This window comes from Lepisosteus oculatus, chromosome 7 (assembly GCF_040954835.1).
Source record: "Lepisosteus oculatus isolate fLepOcu1 chromosome 7, fLepOcu1.hap2, whole genome shotgun sequence".
Taxonomy (NCBI): Eukaryota; Metazoa; Chordata; class Actinopteri; order Semionotiformes; family Lepisosteidae; genus Lepisosteus; species Lepisosteus oculatus.
In genome coordinates this window covers 6,527,111-6,546,509 of record NC_090702.1, presented here as the reverse complement: position 1 = coordinate 6,546,509, position 19,399 = coordinate 6,527,111, and the positions used below count along the sequence as shown (strand labels likewise).

At 38.7% G+C, this 19,399-nt stretch overlaps 1 long non-coding RNA gene across 18 annotated transcripts in view; it reads right to left on the bottom strand.

Moving 5' to 3' along the window:
• LOC107078070 (uncharacterized) overlaps positions 1-7,987 on the bottom strand; it is a 264,300-nt gene extending 256,313 nt beyond the window's left edge. For 11 of the 18 annotated variants that reach the window (XR_001479062.2, XR_011190054.1, XR_001479050.2 and 8 more), the window contains exon 1: positions 7,843-7,987. This is a non-coding gene — a long non-coding RNA (uncharacterized lncRNA). Of the gene's footprint in view, positions 1-5,175; positions 5,268-7,842 lie in introns of all 18 variants that reach the window. The other 7 variants (XR_001479047.2, XR_001479048.2, XR_001479051.2 and 4 more) reach the window with 2 other exon arrangements.
• Positions 7,988-19,399: the final 11,412 nt, after the last annotated feature.

The following is a 19,399-nucleotide window of genomic DNA, read 5'->3' as shown; positions in this document are numbered from 1 at the left end:
AATATTTCCAACTAGGCTCAGAGGTGCTTCATAGGACACTGGATCTTTATTGAAGTGAATATTTAAAGTAACCAGCTTTCAGAAATATCCTATATATGTATAATTAAGTTAAATGTTAAATTTCCTGCTCACATCAGGCAATTAAAATAGAATACTAGGCCCTTCAGGAATTCAATCTGAGACGCCTGAATTAAGGGCTATAAGCAAACTGACACTACAAAAACTTGTGCACCAAACACATCCTTTCTAGATACTGCCCACAACAAAATGACATTAACTTAGTTATTTTGGTAGCATTGCACTTTAAAAGGAACTGTGCTGCATAAGTGCATCAGCAAAGTTAGCTACTGAAAAAGGAAGTGTAGATTAATGATGAATATTCCACTTCTTTGATGAAGTGCTATGCATTTATATTTATTTTTCAGTGCCATTTCATCCCAATCAAATCAGCAACATTTTCAGGCATTTCAGGAAGAGACCAAGGAGTCATTAAAATTGAGAACACGTTCTATTTGTAAGGCATTTTAAAAACATCATCAATTGATTGTGGGTGTAATTAATACATAAGATATTAGTTAAAATACTACTAAGAAACATGCCTACAATGATTTATAAATCTCTAAATATGATAATACTACAAATGCAGACTACTTCAATGGAACCATTCATCCTGTACAATACCAGAGAGTTCAGTGGACAAGAACTACAGTTCACACATTGGAAAGTTGTTATAGTACAGTGATTTGTTTTGTTTTGTAGACAGAATGAAACACTGGAAAATAACTATTACATGCAGTGTCAATGTCAGGTCTGCAAGTATAATGTCATTTAGCAAAATCAAATCTGAGAATCAACCCTTAAGCGAGTTAGAAAAATCTAATATGACACACATTTCTGAGTGTGATTCTGAAAAGGCTGATATTGAAGCTGTGACAAAGAGACTTGAGGAAAAATGAATGCACTCATCTAGTGACTAATTTATGAAAAGCTCTCTCACTAGTAGTGCAATGAGAGTTAGTGATTCATTTTTGCATCTATAGTACTTGCAGGTTAGGGTCATAGCTCTATTTGTTTATAGCTGTATGGTAACAGAAATGGGTAGGACTAGACTACTTTGTACCACAAATCTTCGCTCTGAAAGTGTACTGACTGCTGTAAAAGTTTACTGAGTCTAGGTTGTGTTAGCTAAAACGATTTTCATGATGACTTTGTGAAGCATGCCTCAGAGCACTGTGCTAAAATGAACAGGTTGATTTTATTATCAGGGCTCATGTGGTCTTTTTTAATTGAGGACTAGTTGTCCAATTGTAACCAGATTCCCTGAATTGTATGGACATCATGGCCAAAGGTTTTGTCACGTTCCCCAGGGTATAATCTACCTGCAATTCAGTGCAGGTTTTGAAAGTACAAAAGTTAACGTTTCTTTAAAAACAGTATGCACATTAGCACAAAACAGTATCAATCAGAGGACAGTAGCTGCTTGGAAATATTTGGAAACCAGGTAATAACACAGACTAACAAATTATTTATTCATTGGGTGAAATTTTCTTCCTAGGAGCTTCAGACTTTACCACACAATTAAAATCCTACAATGGTATCACTGCCTATACATCTAAATGCCTTGATGCAGAGTGGCATTTTCTGATGGGTTGCCTGGTAGACACTGAAGCACATTGACATAATCTGAACAGTATATAAAACTAATTTAACCACCTTTGAGAGCCCAGCCCTGTTGGGACCAGATTTCCCAGAAACCTCCAAGAGCATGAGCAGCCGCTCATGGTCACCTGACCAGTAGTAGGAATACAATTGGTCAGGTGACCATTTAAAAGCAGGAAACGGAGGCAGAGGGCAGAGGGCAGAGGACAGAACCTTTCTGTGTGCTGCCCACAGGAGGGGGTAGGACTGACTGTGGATCGAAGGAACTGGTGACTTTTCTGGGGGGTTGATAAGGTTGGGAAGTGCTTCTTTTTTGGTGAAGAGTTTTGATGGAGAAAACTGGGAATTGTTTGTTTGAGGCCAGAAAGCAGGTTTAGCTGCTTGGCTGTATTAGATAGGGACTTCAAAAAGAAGTTAATCAGAAGCTCAGAGAGGAGCTTAGGCTTTTGTTTTACTTTTTGGCTGGGGTGTATTGATTTTTCCTGCAACCTTACAGGATGTCTGAATGTTTTGTGTCTCCATTGGCCTGGACCCACCTATTTTAAAGATCCTGTTATGTCCAAAGGGTTGACACACATCTTAATACTTCATTTTACACAAAACCTATTAACTTAGTTCACATGATTTGCATGATATACTTCTGCTTTTTAACATTCCCAATACTCTATATACTTTACGATAAACACAATATGTTAATGTGATATTCTAAGCTGCAGCTGAACACATCATAGAACACATAGCATTAATGCATGCTATTAATAGTAATATTACTTAACTTTTGATCAAAGAAACAAAGCAGGTCTTTGAAATCAGGCCAGTTATCTGTGAGAATATAGAATAGAATATCTTTACAATATTTCTAAGACAGACAATATATGAGGCAGCGTGATAGTGTGGTAGTATTCAGCCTATTAGCCTCCTGTGTATTAGGTTCAATTTCAGCCTGGGGTAGGTCCTTCTGTATGGAGTTTGCATGTTTTCCCTCTTATATGGGTTTTATCTGAGTGTTCTGCTTTGTCCCTGTTTGTGTGTGATCCCTGCAATAGCCTACCATCCTCTTCAATGTGTGACCCTTCCTTTAAATTCTTTCCTTCCAGGATTGCTTTAGGTTGCTGTGACCCTAACCAGGAACAAACAGTTCATGTGTTTATCCATGGATGGATAATGCAGCATACATCTCCTCAAATTAGCTTGTATAAGGAAAAGAAAATACTTGCACTGTTCTTACAATTGTTACTTTTCATTAGTATTTCAAAGTGTGTCATTAGTCAGGCAGCCTGCCTTAAGAACTGTGCAAAACAATATCTTTCTATACATCCAGATTTAGTGGTTTGAGTGCACAGTGACTGGCATTTTTTTTTCCCTGAAGCATGACTGCTCAAAAAACGTTTTCTTGATCATAAAGTAAATGAATCCTTAGAATGGAAAATCCCCAATTACAAACAGAAATGCCCTGGTGACACAGAATGGTACAATATCTGCATCATTCTTTTACTAATCATTGAAGATTCAAAGTATGACAGCGATGTTGTATATTTGTTTTCTCCGTTGTATCAGAAACCAGCTATTGATCTAGCCTGAAGGCACTTTAAGACTGTCACTATGAAACTCTGGTTTCTGCCAGAGTCTGTCAGAGCTTGTCAGCAGCAGGCTAAGTACTATACTGTATCTTCTCTGTGATAGTCAATGGACACTGCTCGGCTTCCATGCAATGTAATAATTCTGGCAAAAGTGAATAAGGGTTTACAACAAAGAGACAATCCAGAGACAACCCAAAAGTACCAGAGAAGTCTGTCGTGATGGAAATGGAGCAACATTTCAGCTTGGGCGTAATGTGCAAGTTGCCCGTCGGTTATCTGTGGCAAGAAAAACACTCTGAGTATTGAGAATCACTGGACGTGCTTCAGTCACTTGTAAACAGAAGATCAAAAACATGGATGGATGGCAAGGTACTGAATAGTTGCAACTTAAGGAACAAAGTATTCAATAAGCTCTGTAAGGTACGTCATTCCACCTTCTACTTGATCTGACTTACAAAGAGCGTCCACTTGCCCCAGAAGGTCGTCATCTTATCAAATGCATCTGGATGATTCAAACAAGGAAAACAGTTTCTGTGAGTATTGATGGGCCCCTCAGTATTTACTCATTTGCTCATTTAAGTGAGATAGTATGTTATAAGCCGATAACACAATGGTTGCAAGTTTCACTTGTTCTATAAGTACCGTACCTCCATTTTCTAACCACTTTTTCCAATTCAGGGGAAGACGGAGCCTATCCTTGCCTGCAATGGGCACAAGGCAGAGTACTTTTGGACAGGATGCCAGTCCACCGCAGGGCAAACACAGGCACACACTCACACCAGAGCTTACATTCCCAGAAGCCAATTAACCTACCAGTAGATATCCGGACTATGGGAGGAAACTGAACCACCTGGAAGGAACCCACGCGAACACAGGGTGAACACACAAACTCCACACAGTTAGCACCCTAGGTCCGAAATTGAACCCAAGGCCCCAGTGCTGTGAGGCAGCAATACAAACCACTGTGCCACTGTACCACCCATCTTCTCTAAGTATGGTACTATAGATATAGTGCATAAGACATTTTAAATTACTATATTTATATTTACTAATCTGGTATGGATGGAAATGGTACAGACATGGTATTTTTTACAGTTGTATAGATGGTTCCAATGGCCTTCACCCTGGGGCTGGTTCACACACGCACACCATGCTTGGTTCATGTCAAACAATGTTAGCATCACTTTATTAGCCATATACTATTTCTTGCATTAGGAATTTGTCTTTTCACATACCCCAGCTTGCTCTCCATGAGACACACAGACACACGGACAGGGAGAGAGCCTGGGGTCAGAGCACAGGGTCAGTCATTGTACGGCGCCCCTGGAGCAGTTGGGGTTAAGGGCCTTGCTCAGGGGCCCAACGGGGTAGGATTCCTCTGCTGGCAGCGGGATTTGAACTGGCAACCTTCCAGCCACGGCCGCAGATCCTTAGACACAGAGATCCGCCCCCAACTAAATACATCTCTAAAAGGACTAATTGTTTTACAAATATCTCTACATAATTTTCAGGTAAGTTGGCTTGTCATAGAAGACAGAATTCACTTGGAACCAAAAGTAAATCCATATATTTTGAACTTGTCCCCGTTTTTTCCAGGACTGAATCCATTGTAATTTGCACTTGGTTTATCATAAAATGTATACTCTCATCATACAAAACATATATATTGAGAGGCATTAAAAACAAAAATGATTAATTCTCAATACCTGTTTGTTGCAAATGTAATAACTCCATATTTACTGTATATGGAACACTGACTGCAGCATTTGTGTGATGTCTCTACTTATAGATTATTTAGGATAATCAAAGTATGTTATATCACCATCATATAGGTATGAAAGATATTTCTATAGAGATTTCCAACAAGAATTATCACCACCAAACATCAAGCTATCACTGCCAATTGAAGTAATGTAAAATCATTATTTGTTATTACCTCGTGTATCCAAGTGTAGTATCCTCGTGTCTGGTTCTATGTTCATTTCAGAGTTTGGAGAATCAATAATATATTTAGAGTCCCAACAGCATCTGAGATAAAAAAAACTTTTGACTCAATCATATTTAACAATATGTGCACCAGTTCCTTTTAACATTAATCCCATTTGCTGTTCTCCTGGACTGTCCACATACTGTGTATTTATAGGCTTCCTTTAGCACTCACATAGTGCTACAACAGCCATATCACTCTGCAACTCAGAACTGGCACCCCACAGAAGCTAAGCAGGTGTGATCCTGGCCAGTACCTGAATGGGAGAACTCCTGGGAAAAACTAAGGTTGCTGCTGGAAGAGGTGTTAGTGGGACCAGCAGGGGGCGCTCACTCTGCAGTCTGTGTGGGTCCTAATGCCCCAGTATGGTGACGGGGACACTATACTGTAAAAAGGTGCCGTCCTTTGGATGAGACATAAAATCTAGGTTCTGACTCTCTGTGGTCATTAAAAATCCCAGGGCATTTCTCGAAAAGAGTAGAGGTGTAACCCTGGTACAAATTTTCCATTGGCCCTTACCAATCATGGCCTCCTGATAATCCCCCTCTATGAATTGGCTTCATCACTCTGCTCTCCTCCCCACTGATAGCTGGTGTGTGGTGAGTATGCAGTATGGCTGCCATCGCATTATCCAGGTGGGGCTGCACATTGGTGGTGGTGGAGGAGAATGTTCAGAAAAGCGCTATATAAGTGTAAGCAATTATTATTATTATTATTATTATTATTATTATTATTATTAAGAATAGAGCAAGAGTACCATTATTCTCTGAGTGTTCCATTTTTAGTATGGATAGAACATATCAAAAGATCTACAGGTCACTAGATCTACCATTAGTACTTTTCCAGCAGATCTCTGGTGTAAGAATGTGATTTTCCACACTCGCAAAGGTTTATTGTTTCTGAGAAACCACAGGGGGTCTTGAACCCTTGAATGATAGACACTGGGCTATACTATTAAGCAGTCAGTCTCCCTACTTTGGTAATCCAACAGGGTGTCTTGTTTTTTTTTTTCAAACCATCCACATCTGACAAAAAATGAAAAATAAGTAACACTAGCCTAAGTAAAGTGGAACTGGAATGATTCAATCCCTCTCTGAATGTATTAAACCACAGAAACTTTCAAATGCCTAGAACACCTATCACACTTGCATAGACAAGATATTTGAAACCTTTGCTTTAGGGAGTGAATAGGTCCAGTGTGATACATTTTTTTTAAAAGAAAGAAAATAAAGGCTGTGTGGCTAGAAAAACATTATTACGAGATGAAAAACACAACTTTTCCCCAAAACTGCATATACTGTAGAATACAGACTAACAGCAGTTATTTGATTAGACAACTCAAAATACAATTTGTTTGGTTCAGGGAGGAAAGAGTATCCCAGAATTAAACAGGAGCTTCCATAGCAGAATAAATAAATTCACAAAGTTACATTGTGAGTTCATTTTTGCTTTGAATGGAAAACCCAGTCAACTAAAAGTAAAATAAGTGCTGTTATAACTACACCATTTCCATATTCTATTAATACCACTAAAGCTACATACTAAAATGCTTGTAAGCTGAATTTTTATTTTCTTTATCACAGCCATTTATGTACAGCACCATATATACTGAAAATGAAATAAGACACGATCAGTTCATGACCTCTTAATGTCACTCATTCGATAACTAAATATAAAGCATCTGTATAAATAAATATGAGTTTAGTGAGGAAACCACAATGCATTTATACAAACCAGAAAACATCGACAATCGTACAGATTTTTTTTCTATAACCTAATTATGCCCGCTCAAAAAATCTGGCTGCATAGTAGTTTTCAACAATTTTACAAAAAAAAATCTGACGAAAGTTATAAAACATCTCGGGTTTCACAATTATTTAATGTTTCCATATTTTTTTAATATTTCGGATTCGGGATTCTAATTATATTTAGCTACAGTGACTAGGATGCACGTTTTTAATTGAAGGTTTTATAATACGGATGATGGAGATGAAGATATGAAACACCAATAAACTGTCGGTGCATAAATCAACATGCTGTAACTGTAAACCTGTTTTCATAGCTATATGTTACAACGCCGGAAAGACAACTACATTAAGGATTTGGCTTTGTCGATTTGCGCATTTTTAGGAAGCAACACCGTCTGAATGTGAAGTTTCCTACTTTTAAACAAGGTTCTATAAAAAGACAAATGACAGGTAGACAAGCGAGGACAGTCGCTTCGGCGCACAGCGATTTAAATGCCCAAGCGCCAAAACAAATTGCGCAACACCACTTGCTGGCTATGGTTAAGGTTGTAACTTAGTAACGAAAGGTCCGATATTACTGTGGAAGAAAAAAACCCAAAGCATTCAAATAAGACTATATGCATTCTGCAGTCAAGAACCTTTGGTGGAAACTAGTTTTTTTTTCCACTGAAGCCAGACTTTCTGGTCTAAACGTTTACTTCTTTTTCATCACGGAACGTCCCGGATGTCTGCCAACATCACAATACGTGCTCTTAAGCGGAGAATAACATGAGACACCAGGCAGCTACTGTTACGCGTGTTGCCTTTGTAGATCGCACGCAAGACCTTAACATACAGAAACGTGAGAGAATCCAACACATGGACTTACCTTAACGCTCCTTCGACTTCCGGACGATCCCTGTGATACTCTATTCGCTTTGTTTTAGCTGTTAAAAGACAGCGTGCAACTCCGTTGTTTACAAAGTTTCTGCCAGAACTCCGATTGGTCACTGTAATGTAAAGACGACGCCCCAACTTACTATCCTTTTTTTCCATGAATTGCAATGCACTACTGAGACAGCACGCTAGGTGGTGGTCGTCATCACATTGATGGGATCGATTTTAATCTATACAATTTACTGGCAAGCATTACCTCTTATTAAAAAAAACTGAAGCCACGACTTAGCATTTCAATGTAACTTCACAATGTCCTGTAATATCCTATACAGATTTAAAAAATACAGCAGTAGTTCTGGGATTTTTTTATTCTATGATGAATGAATTTGAACGGAAAGAGGAACTGTCAAATCAATTACACTTATCAATGACAATTATCCCAAAGCTCAAAGGATTAACAAAGTAAGAGTTCATTAAGGTCTTATCGAAATGGCATGATAATAAAGTAGTCAAAGAAGACTACTTTATTATACAAGTATGAAGTATAAAATCCAGTTATAATACAGAGCAGTACTTTTATATCACGTTGAAATAAAATGCAGGCTTTAAAGAAATGGGTGTTTTATATACAATATTTTTGTTCTGTTCCTACCTATTCTCGTGTCTGTGAAATATCCTCCAGAAGAGGGAAGATACACTTTTGCAGAATCGATAGGTTTACGGAAGTCTTTACTTGGATTGCATTTAACACATACAGGCTCATCACCACAGCAGAATAATGCGCTCAGGTGTTGAATTACAGTGTAATTTTAAACGCTCTTATACTGCAATGAATAAGGAGCAAGTCTCTCAACAAAAGTGAAGTGATGCACTAGGCTTCTTCTAGTGGCATAATCCAACTGTTAACTATTGGGATTTCCATTCCAGCAAGCAGAAAGTGTCTGAAAAAAAAGAGAAGCGACGGAATAACCATTTTATAGCATCCCTACCAGTGCAAAGTCTCTCTCGCCACCTGTTCAATTTTAGAATCCAATTTTGTGTTCATGTATGTAAGTAAACGTATATGTGTAACAGTCTATATTTTGTACATGCTAACCAGAAGCCTAATATACCAGGGCATAAAAAGTGAAAAATGCATTAAAATTAGTTTTTGTTCCAGTTTAATCATGTATACAATTTGTAAAATAACACATGAAAAGTATCTGCGTATCAGCCTCTATGAAACAAATATTTCTCTACAGCTTTAAAATCAAAGTATTTTGAAATGCACATGCACCTACTGACATTTAATGGCAGCAGAATATGAGAATTCTATTAATCATTCTAAGAAATATGACAAATATGGAACAAATTTCTTGTTGTGTTTGAAGCAAAGCTGAACATCATTTTTTGTGTCCTTCAGTTATTTTTGTCAAGTTGTTTCATCATGAAATGCTGTAACAGTTCAGACAATGATCCATTTAATGTGATATATTATTGTCGGCCTACCAGGATGAATTGAAATGTTTCTTTGTGGACAGCAGAGACCCATTATGGACAAATAATGGAAAAGTCTGCCCCCAGGTCAAAGTCAGTGTTGTGACATTCCAGACTCCATGATGGCAAGCTGAAGCTATCTGTGAAGTTGTTGTTGAGTCTCACCCAGGATTGACTTTCAGAATCCAACATCTGAAACCTGAAGCCTTCAAAGAATAACGTGTACCTGTGATCCTGTGGAGTCTCTCTAGACAATCCCTGACCAAATCCTTCACATCCTTTTATTCCTGCAGGACAACACATACGATGTGTGGTGCACTTTCTTGAAGTTAAGCTGTAGTGAAGATCAATTCTTGGTCTCATCTCTTTGGCATGGGTGATATCAGAGTGAGAACATTAGCATTTAGAAAATATATCTGAGATAGGGCACATATTTGCTGTGGTATCATCACAGCTCTTTTCTAAGATTTATAAGACTCTAAGATTTCTAAGATTTTCTCCTGAAACTGCAACATCTTCCACACCCATAAGAATAAAGGTCATTACCATTTTTTTTATTATTCTAAGTAGTAGCAGTAGCATTTACAAGCATCATTATCTACAGCCTATTTTATTAGAAGTCATTTTGAATCTTGGGATTTGGAAATTTCACATTCCAAGTCTGGGACGTAAATTTCAGGATTTGTAGATCACCTGGGAATTTATTGGCTCAGATACGCATATGACCTCGACTTCCAGTACTTTGTAATTGAGAATCTTTTATCTTCTTCCTACAGTATGTTCTTTTGAGAATGAAAGTTTCTAATTTCATACACTTTAAAATAGTCTCTTATAGGTATTATTTTAAATAGCATCTTTATAAATACCTGCAGTATATTAATATTACATTCAAGACATGGCATATATGACTTGAAATTCCTCTGTTTCTCTGCACTTTCACCTGGTTTTCTTCATGCTTACCTGCAACTCACAAATGACAATCCACTGAAGCTCAGCAGGTGTGAGTCTGGTCAGTACCTGGATGGGAGACCTCCTGGGAAAAACTAAGGTTGCTGCTGGAATAGGTGTTAGTGGGGCCAGCAGGGAGCGCTCACTCTGTGGTCTGTGTGGGTCCTAATGCCCCAGTATAGTGACGGGGACACTATACTGTAAACAGGCGCCATCCTTCGGAACAGACGTAAAACCGAGGTCCTGACTCTCTGTGGTCATTAAAAATCCCAGGGCGTTTCTCGAATAAGAGTAGGGGTGTAACCCCAGTGTCCTGGCCAAATCTCCCATTGGCCCTTACCAGTCATGGCCTCCTAATAATCCCCATCTCTGAACTGGATTGATCACTCTGTTTTCCTCCCCACTGATAGCTGGTGTGTGGTGAGTATGCACTATGGCTGCCGTTGTATCATCCAGTTGGGGCTATACATTGGTGGTGGTGGAAAGGACTCCCCATTACCTGTAAAACGCGTGTTGGTCTTATTCTTCTTAATATTATTCTATTAAATGTTTTACTCAAACACTGTTTGTGATGTGTGGCATGATGGTGTAGAGGTTAGCATTGCTGCTTTCCTGTGCTGGAGCCTTGGGTTTTTGGTGTGGAGTTTGTATTTTCTCCCTGTGGTGATGTGGGTTTTCTGCCCACAGTCCAGAGACGTGCTGGTAGGGTTATTGGCTTCTTACAAATTTTGCTCCTGGGTGAGTGTCTGCATGTCTGTGTTAGGGTCTGTCTGCCCTGCAATGGACTGATGTCCTCTCCAGGGTGTATCCTGCCTTGTGCCTGTTGCTTGCTGGGATAGGCTCTGTCTCCCATGTACTGGACAAAACAGTTAGAAAATGGGTAGATGGATATTTTCTCAGACATCTCAGACACTTTTTCAGTGGTCAATTAATTAGACACCATGAAGACAATGCTTGCTACAAAATGTACAACAAAAAAGTTAAAAAAAAATATCTCTTTGAGTAGAATATTTCCCTAGGCGAATTTCCCCCTGGCCTTTACAAATCATGACCTCCTAATAATCCCCATCTATGAATTGACTTCATCACTCCTTCTCACTGATAGCTGGTGTGTGGTGAGTGTACTGTGAACACTTTGCTGCCATCGCATCATCCAGGTGGATGCTGCACACTGGTGGTGGTGGAGGGGAGTCCCCATTACCTGTAGAGCGCTTTGAGTGGAGTGTCCAGGAGATTGCTATATAAGTAAGGAATTATTGTTAACATTTCTTTGCATTACATCCCCAGACTGTCATCGATGGCATGCAGATTTAAACAGTAGGAGGTGCTGTTTACTATTCAAAAATGTTAAGAGTAAGTCTCTCCCTTTTAAAATATCAGATTCAATTTAAAAATCAAAACCACAGTTAAAAATAGCATTTTTCTTTTTCTTGTTATTTTTTTTACCATAAAAGAAACAATTTAAATGAATCACTATTCAATGTGCTTTTATCTGAAAATAGATTGCAGCCAAGCTTTGGAGAAACTATTCCAGTGAAATAAATCTGGAACATCTGTCATTATTTTAAGGCATACATGGCTAATCTGTTAAGCAGACATCAATACAGATAACTGCAGTATTTCACTCTGATTATTTTTGTATAAGTATTACTTAGAGTCCTTACAAACACAAAAGAACACTATGGCAATATCATAGTATTCCTCATAGTGACATGCATTAAGACATCTTTAACTTTTCTACTTGTCCCAAATCACAACAACTTACATTCTCCATATACCATATATGAAATATTCTAAGTAAAAATAAGTAAGAGCATGATAGTCCCCTTGATAAACAGCAGAGTCAGAAAAGTTAATAATTTTCTCATTATTATGTCTAATCTAATACATATTATCATGCATTTTAAAGATGTCTAGTTCCTTTTGAAATGCTTGGATGTCAGAATATAAATACATACATAGTCCTATATTTTCACACTTACACACTGGTAGTATTCCAACATATAAAAAAGGTTGTTCACTGATACAAGTGAAAAAAAGCAGAGGTTTCCGTGGAAACAGACACCTGCTCAGATTATGGTTTATTTTTCAAATTTCTGCCAAGCATGAGTCCACTAATCTTTCTCTTGAAAGCAGTGAAAGGAAAAACAAAGCAATTAAGCCTGTTATTATTACAGTATGTGTGGTGTAAGAAGGCCTTTTATTTTATATACAATATGTGTGGTGCATATACTGGTGATTGAATTTACAGTATATGTTGTGTAGTTAAGACCATATATATACTAGTTAGTATATGAACAGTAGGTGAGGTGTATGTAAAAACATATATATGATATATAAACATAAAGACACCTTTTATTGTATTGTTGTTATTTACGTATAGTATGTTTGATGCATAAGAACATAAGACAGCCCATTATTGTACAGTAAACATGTATGATATGTCTGGTGTACTTAGGAATACAAAACCATTTTATGGACAAAAGGACTCTATTAATCACATCTTGCTAATTTGGCGGCTAGCAGGCAGTTGCTAATTTACAGCTGAGAAAACATACCAAAAATGTTGGTAATGTACAGAATGTTAAAAACATAATATGTATTTAAATATGCAGATTTAAATGTATCTACATACTGTACATTGTCCCCTGTTTTCCCCACTCTGACATGTCCTTTTACTGTATCTTCACAAAAGCTTCAGAAATAAAAAGTTTAATGCTCGTTAATAGGGATTATTTAAAATTCTTATTGGGTTTGATTTTTTTAACAGCTTTTGGAAGAAATGCCATTTATTCCAAAAGCAGTAAAGGGATGGTACAAATACAAAATAGATTTACTATTTTATTGCAACCAGATTTGAATATCTGTATTGATCTTTTTAAATAGCAATTAAAACACTTGAAACACTAGAACATATAATTGTTCTTGATTAGAGTGAGCAAATTAAAAACAGTCATAGTTGCAGTTCCTGTATTTCTGTTATAGTTTCACTAGCAGTGATGCAAGCTTTTTTTTAACTCCATGTTTTTTAAATTGCGAAACCATGAAAATGAACCATAAAACAGAGAAGTAATGATGTCTGAGAATAGGGATTTTGTTCAGCGCCAAACTGTTATCTTCTGTATGAGTGAAAACATTGTTTCCAACCAGGAGATTGAATGGTGTGGGGGGTTATATCTCTAAGGCATAAGCCTAACTTTGAGTCATGTGTGACCTTTTGAAAATGCTACTCAACTGGGAAACGACCTTCAAAATATAACAGGGAGTAGATTTTCTGCAGGCTCTGTGAACAGATCACTTCATGGAGCTGGAATGAGGTCCAGAAAGCCTTATTGTTTACTTCAACCACTACAGCACACCCAAGAAGATCTGGGATGGGCTAAGGATTTCTAAAATTATGTCATAGACTGGATCACAGTCTACTTGTTGAATACATTCATCTATTAAATTCCTTAACTGATGAATCAATATCCCTTAAATAAGGCATTAACTTTCAAAATCTTAGTGCAATTCCCTTCAATTTATGAAACATTTAAGTTGCAAGTTAATGGAAAATCTCAAGATGTTTTATGCAGCTGGCCGTAGGTTCTGTTCTTATATACTGAAAGGGGTCTGGAAGTTAGTGGAAGCTAGTTAGTAAGGGGTGGAGTGGTGTCACTGTGGCTAAGGATCTGCAGCTGTGGCTGAAAGGTTGCCAGTTCAGATCCTGTGGCTGGCAGAGGAATCCTACTCCAGTGGGCCCCTGAGCAAGACCCTTAACCCCAACTGCTCCAGGGGCGCCATATGAATGGCTGACCCTGCGCTCTGACCCCAGGCTTCTCTCTCTCTGTCTGTGTGCCTGTGTATTTCATGGAGAGCAAGCTGGGTTATGTGAAAAAGACAAATTCCTAATGCAAGAAATTGTATATGGCTAATAAAGTGATGCTAACATAAAGTGATCTTATCTTATCTCTTATAGACATTGAATGGTATAATGGGAGGTTGTTGGGAATAATGGAGCCATAAGACATCCAGGAGAATACCCTTGTGACTATTAGGCACCAAGATGTGATCCTCCATTTAACAGTAAGACTGCAGCTAACTGAAACTCTTCCATAAAGGTTCACAGACCCTCTTGTCTGAAAACAGGCACTTCCCTCAATAACATGCTTAGATTAGTAGGATTTTGATTTCCATAGTAGCAGAATGATTGTGCGGTGGTGAGGCACTGCTGCTTTGCAGCACTGTGCCCCTGAGTCCAGTTTAGGACCTGGGGTGCTGTCTGCGTGGAGTTTGTATGTTATGAGCTTGCATTTTTTTCTGTGTCCCGTGTGGGTTTCCTCTACGTGCTCCGTTTTCCTGTAAGAAAAGCGGAAGCCAACTGTACGTTATGAAATGTGTGGTATTTGTGATACAGATTTTAAATCGGCAATTTTAGAGCTCCTTTATTCACCACTAAAGTGTTCATCTGTCATATGACAACATGATCATTTCTGTTTGAACCATTAATTAACACGCAGGAAAATGTGAAAAAAAAATGCAATTGCTGTCCCCGACTTTTTAATTAATTGCTGTTTATGATAGCACTTCATGACGATGTATTTAGCTAGAAACTGATTTTATGATGTGATGTGTAAAGGGGTAAAATAATTCCTTCCTTTCTAGAGCAATGGAATAAATTGGAAGGCACAAAGACTGAAAATTACTCCACGTCATGCCATGCCACCATTTCTTACTGGGATAGGCTCCACCGCAACCTTGAGTTTGATGCAGCGGTAAGAAAACGGATGGTTGAATGATTAATTAGCCCACATTAAACATTCTTTAATGTTCTTTAAAATGCAGCAACTGCAAATGTAAAAAGTTCTTTAATGCAGCTCATTCGGTTTGAATTTTGACAGACAGACATGTGAAGGGTGTAGACTTTTACACTGTTATCAGACTCAGATAGTCCTACATTGCCCTCTAAAACTACTGGAACAGCAAAGTCGCATCGGCTTTTTTTTATTTCCAGTTTGGCACATTTGTATCTGTGATCTTATGATTAACATGAAAGGTAAGCAGAATAGAATGTACCGTATGTTTCAGTTTCGGCTATGTCCATACAACATTTGATCATAACGAAACAAAAATGTTCTTTGTATCCAACTAAGTGATTTGAAATGATCACGTATTTAGGAACAAATTTACTTTGAGTAGATTTCATAGTATCTGGTTAGTTTTGGACTTACTCCAAAATCAAACGGATTATAGCGTACCTCGTTCGTCCGCCCATCGATGTCGATGAAGACCATGACTTTCAAGAGGTTATTAAGATTGATTTAAATGTGTCCTGAGGTGACCGATGACTCTTATCTGGGCATGGATGTCTCTACCACCCATATGGCCTGTACGACCAGTGTTTGCTGTGGTGGAGGTGCTGACAGCCCCGGCTTTTTGTGTCTCATGCTTGCTTTCAGACTCGGCTATGCGGCGTTTTTCTGCAGCCTCCATTCCTTTCAGGATCTGGCTCCGCCATGCTGTGCCATCAGATGCACAAGGCTTTCCCAAATGTCAATGGAGATTTCTAGGCTTTTCAAGGAGGTTTTTAGACTGTCCTTAAGCATGCCCGAGTCATGTTGAATCACCTCATCCACCATCTCGAGCAAGATCTTCCCCCAGAGAGTCAATCCGGCTTCCGCGCAGGGCATGGTACAGTGGCCATGACCTTTGCAGCCAGGCAACTTCAGGAAACGTGTCAAGAGCAGAACAGGGATTTGTACACCATATTCATGGACCTGACTAAGGCTTTCGACACCGTCCGTAGGGACGGACCCTGAAAGATAATGTCCAAGTTCAGATGTCCTCACCGGGTCATCACCATTACACACCATGGCATGATGGCTCGTGTGCTGGATGATGGTGAGACCTCAGAAGCCTTCCCTGTGACAAGCGGAGTAAAGCAGGAGTGTGTGCTTGCCCCAACACCGTTCAGGATGATGTTCTCAGCCGTGCTGTCTGAAGCATTTCACAACAGTGCGGAAGACATCCACATCAGATACAGGACAGACGGGAATCTGTATAACCAGCGCCACCTGCAAGCAGTCACCAAGGTGAAGGAGACAGTTATCAGGGACTTCCTCTTTGCCGATCACTGCGCACTCAATGCCACCAGCGAGCAGGACATGCAAGCCAGCATGGACAGGTTCTCTGCAGCATTTGACAACTTCGGTCTCACAGAAGTGATGTACCAGCTCGCCCCTGGTACAGTAAGCCCTATCAGAAACCCTGTATCACAGTGAAGGGATCGACACTCAACGTTGTAGATAGCTTCACCTATCTGGGCAGTAATCTATCCAGGCATGTGAACATACATGAAGAAATTAACTGCAGAATTGCTAAGGCCAGCAGTGCGTTTGGAAGGTTGGGCGCCAGCGTCTGGGAACGTAGTGGTATTAGTGTCAACACAAGGCTGAAAGTCTACCAGGCTATAGTATTTCCAACGTTACTTTCTGCATGCGAAACATGGACCACCTACAGCAGACACGCCAGACAATTGAATCACGTCAACATGACGTGCCTACGCAAACTGCTGCAAATCAGGTGGCATGATAAGGTCCCTGACACTGATGTTCTCACCTGCAAAGGTCTGCACAGCATCCACACCTTGATGCAGAAGACTCGGGCCAGCTGGGAGGCCCAAGATGTGCTTTAAGGACAGTCTAGTGTACTTATCACACACAGTAATGTCATTATCAAAAATGTCCTTTTTTGTTGCTCAACATCCAGCATAGGTTAAACTGCATATTGATCCAAATAACTACTCCGCAGATCAAACAGTATGAACAAATGAAATCCTTGAAATCGGATCATTACTGTGTATACTGAATAGCACATTCCTTGCGCTCAGAGCTGAAGAAAAAGCCATTGTAATCATTTTTCAGATACTTATTACCTAGTGTTAGCAAATAGGTATTACTATTGTTAAACCAAAGAGGATCAATTGAAATAAGAGGAGAAGAAATAAAGTGTAATAATACGCAAATATCTCTTTGACAGGGGCAGAACAGCAGAATGCGTAAGACTGGAGGTATAAATTCCTGTTTCAGACACTGTTGTTGGCCCCTAGAAAAAGTAAAGATCTTGTGCTCTTCAGTGATGAGCTCTGGCATAATGAGCTGCTGTGGTTCTGATATAGATTGCATCCTTTTTTGACCAATTAGTACCAGATTAGTAATGCAATGATTCCAGATTCAAGATCCAATCCTTTTTTGCCATGTCAGCAAAGTTGATTGGAATTTGCCCCAATGCAGCCCAGATAAAAACAACAAAGATACACATATTACACTTACACATACTGTACACAGTACGCATTATTCAACCAATCAATCTTAACTGCAAAGTTTAAAATGAAAAAATCAAAAGATCTATTACATTTAGATTTATATTCATGTTCTTATCATGCTGGCAGCTTCCAGGATCTAAATATCATGATCTGGATGACCAGCAATATTCCTTGGAGGAAGTGTTCAGGCAAGACTTTGGTTTGACTGCACTATTGTGCATTTATCTTTCAGCAGATGCAATACGTTGAGCAAGCAGAGGTTAAAACTAAAATAGACGGGGAATTCAATTTACAGTTTATTAGCTGTGGAGACATCCTTGTCTTAATTTTTAGGGCACATCCTTGTCTGATCTCAGAAGCTAAAATAAGATGTGTATTAACTGGCCTCACTGGACTAGGAGACCACCAGCAAAAATCAGGCTGTGTCAGTGAGTGAAGATAACAAAACAGTAGGTGGCACTCTCCCCAAATTTCCAAACCAATGTCTTAGAATTGTGATATGAGATAACTGCAGTAATTACAGTACTTTTTAATTATATATCCCATAGATCCCATACCACTTTTCCTAAGAAGAACTGATGTTGCCTCACAGAGATCCACTATTATATTTCACATGGAATAAACCCCTACTTTTTTACAGTTCCCCACACTAACTTATAACTAACCCTAAGGTAAAGGTAAAAATCAATTTCAGTGATACATATAGCCTTTGTAGCCATTGTAAAAAATAAAAGTTCTGCTGACCTTTTTAATGTAAGAAAAGCGGAAGCCAACTGTACGTTATGAAATGCGTGGTATTTGTGATACATATATTAAATGGGTTCTTTAAGAGCTTCTTTATTTACCACTTCAAGTGTTCATCTGTCATATAACCACATTGTCATTACTGTTTAAACCCTTAATTACCACTCAGGAAAATGTGAACAAATGCTATCGGTGTCCCAGACACATTACCAATTAAAGACACTTTTCAATTAATTGCTGTTTGTAATAACGATTTACGGTAATGTCTTTAGGTTGAAACTGATTTTATGATGATGTAAGGGGGTAAAACAATTTCTTCCTTTCTATTTTTTTCTGACAGTAATGGAATGAATTGGAAGGTACAAAGACTGAAAATTACTTTGTGCTCCACGCTCAAGCAAGCGCGCAGAAGCTGAGAAGCTCAATGGGTGGGTTTCGGACAAGCACGAATATCACAACACACCTGTCTCTTTTGAAATGGTCAGGGCGAATAACCTGAATAAAAGCACTATATTTTTTTATACCAAGGCATCCTTTCTTTTGTATTTTGCATAGTTCTTGTGTCTGAGTCCAAGGTACAACAACTTTCTGAATGTGAGGTCAATAATTCGTTTCCACTATTGTATATATTATTCATTATTCATGGTACGCAGTGAATTGTCTATATACTTACACGTACCGATGGATAGCTTTTTAAAGAACAGATTCATGATAAAATCTTCCAGTTGCGGAAATTTGTCGGCGATTTGTTTTCTCAAGAAACACTGGTAACCACACTGCAGATCCGTTTTCGGTTACTGCCTTTAACCTACTGTGTGTGTCCGTGCTACGCATCCAGGAGTAAGGCTATCCGATACTGTACATTATCTACTGGCCACGGTCATAAAAGACAATAAAACTGGAGCAACGAGCAGGATCAGAAAGTTTAATAAAATAAAAAAAGGAATTTGTCATTTACTCGGTAACATGTTTCTATAGGTTGAATGTGTCAAACATTGGTCTGGAGATAATGTTAGATAAGTCATTCTTCTGACATACGTATGTACATTTAGGTGTTATACAATCTCGGTGTGCTGTA